Below are 2,942 nucleotides of genomic sequence, written 5' to 3' on the forward strand. Positions count from 1 at the left end.
TAGTTTAAATAGGTTGAGCACAATTAGACCAAATTAAACCCCAACATAATTAGGCTTAATTAGGCTTAATAAAATCCTAATCAAATCAGGAATTAACTAAACCTAACCCCTGATCAAATCTGGGACTAAACCACCTTAGCGATTAGGTCAACATTTAACCTAATCGGGTCAATCCAACTGAATCCAATTCAATTGGACTTGATCCAAAAATAATTACTCAATCAAATTGAGTTAATTAGTGATTAAATCACTAATTAAACCTCTCATAAATGTTGAGTCCAAATCCGATGGGCAATCAGGCATCAGAGACCATCGATATGAAACCCTGATCAAAGAGTTCAAATTTCAAATTCAAAATTCGAAATTCAAAATTTTGACCCCGGTACCCAAAATGTGTGGAACTCATGATTAGAGAATCCTAATTCTCAATCATAGAGTTCCAGATAGATAAGACTCATAATCAGCCATCAGATCAGAAAGGAACCTCTAATGTGTGTGACCCCGCAGGTTCGAACCTAAGCCGGTAGCACAGGAACCAATTTTGTACTAATCAAGTGACCATCTAGCAATGGTACCCGACGACCGGATAGGTCGAATAATCGCAATCGCAACATTCAGAACCTACGTGAATATGGTTACCGTATAATTCATCCCTTTTGACCCCTGTGTTTAGGATGACTCAGGGTTAAACTGTCAACCCTGATGATATCATCCGAATCGTGCTCAACTCAATTAGTCCTGTGACTCCTCATAGGACTACCCTGGCCAAGGTTTTGCTAAATTGAAACACGACTGTACACAGCTCCTAAACTGGAGTGGTCAATCCCATCTTGACACACGCACCGACAAGTCAAGTACTTGACTACACCCAGCAACCTTCCGTCACTGAATTAGAAATTCAGTAGTCCAGTGCCTAAGTGCAGTGAGTTGCTTGCAAGTCACCGTGGCGGTCTCAGGTCGGAGGGACATTTATACCCATATCCCATCGGAGCAAATCTTGACAGCAGAAATAGCTCCGGAGTTGGTCACGTTCAGTGCAGATGTACCATTACATCTCACCTGTATGCCATACCAGTGTCTCCACACTCTTTGGTTATGAGGACAACCAACCCATATGGCACACAACGACCTATGCTCGATAAATATTTCGTCCTTGGTAACAACGTATCATTTGGTCGCGAACATGTTTAAGGACTAAACGACAAATCCTCCTTTGTCGAGTCTAAATAGTCCTAAGGACTTCACCACAACACAGAGTTCATTAGAAGATGAAACATTTGTGATGAAAAAATATTAAAATAACTTTTATTTATTTATAATTCATGTACTAATACAAAAGGAGCACAACCGTCAACAGGCTGACGATTGGCTTTGGGACACTATTCCCAACAATCTCCCACTTGGCCTAAAGCCTATCGGTGCAGTATCTAATACCCATCTTCGACTTGTAGTCGTTGAACTCCTTCACCGCAATGGCTTTAGTGAATGGGTCGGCCAGATTCTCCTTTCCGTCGATCTTCTGAAGGTCGACGTCACCTCGATCCACGATCTCCCGGATGAGATGGTAGCGGCGCAGAATATGCTTCGTCGCTGGTGTGCCTTTGGTTCCTTCGCCTGAGCAATGGCTCCAGAGCTGTCGCAGTAGAGCAGAACTGGACCAACAAGGGAGGGTGCTACTCCGAGCTCGGTGATGAATTTTCTCAGCCACACGCTTCTTTGGCAGCATCTGATGCAGCAATATACTCCGCCTCGCATACTGAATCAGCCATAGTGTGCTGCTTGGAACTTTCCAGCAGACAGCCCCACCATTAAGGGTAAAAATAAATCCTGACACACTCTTGCTATCATCTCGATCAGACTGGAAACTAGAGTCTGTAAACCCTATAGTCTCAAGTCCGATTCACCATATATAAGCCACTGGTCCTTAGTATTTCTCAAATACTTCAGGATGGTTTTAACAACCTTCCAGTGATTCTCTCCTGGATCAGATTGGTATCTACTCACTACCCCTAGTGAGTATGCCACATCTGGTCGTGTACATGTCATGGCATACATGATAGATCCCACTGCCGAAGCATATGGAATCCTACCCATACGCTCTCTCTCTTAAGGTGTTGTCGGACAATCCCTCTTCGAGAGAGAAATTCCATGGCTATCGGTAGATAGCCTTTCTTGGAATTTTCCATGCTGAACCTTTTCAGCATAGTATCAATGTACGTGGACTGGGATAAGCCAAGCAACTTTTTGGATCTATCCCTATAGATCCTCATCCCTAGGATGTAGAAAGCTTCTCCCAGATCCTTCATGGAGAACTGTGACGATAGCCAAATCTTTATTCCCTGTAATGCAGGGACATCATTTCCGATTAAGAGAATGTCATCCACATACAATACAAGAAATACTACTGCTGGACCATTAGCCCACTTATAAATGCAGGGTTCTTCTCCGTTCTTAACGAAGCCATACGTTTTGATCGTCCTATCAAAATGTATGTTCCAACTCCGAGATGCCTGCTTAAGTCCATAAATGGACCTCTGTAGCTTGCACACCTTAGACTCATCTGTGGATGTGAACCCTTCAGGTTGTATCATATACACCTCTTCGTCCAGCTCTCCGTTTAGGAAAGCTGTCTTCACATCCATCTGCCAGATTTCATAGTCCAGATGGGCAGCTATCGCAAGCATAATCCGAATGGATTTGAGCATTGCCACAGAGAAAACGTCTCGTCATAGTCTATACCATAACGTTGACGATATCCCTTGGCAACCAGACGGGCTTTATAGGTCTCCACCTTTCCGTCTGCGCCCCTCTTCCTTTTGAAGACCCACTTACACCCTATGGGTTTTACTCCTTCGGGTGGGTCAACCAATGTCCACACATCGTTGACCTTCATGGACTCCATTTCGGATTTCATGGCCTCTAGCCATTTCTCAGAGTCAGGT

The sequence above is a fragment of the Elaeis guineensis genome, chromosome 12, assembly GCF_000442705.2.
Source record: "Elaeis guineensis isolate ETL-2024a chromosome 12, EG11, whole genome shotgun sequence".
In the NCBI taxonomy this organism is placed as follows: Eukaryota; Viridiplantae; Streptophyta; class Magnoliopsida; order Arecales; family Arecaceae; genus Elaeis; species Elaeis guineensis.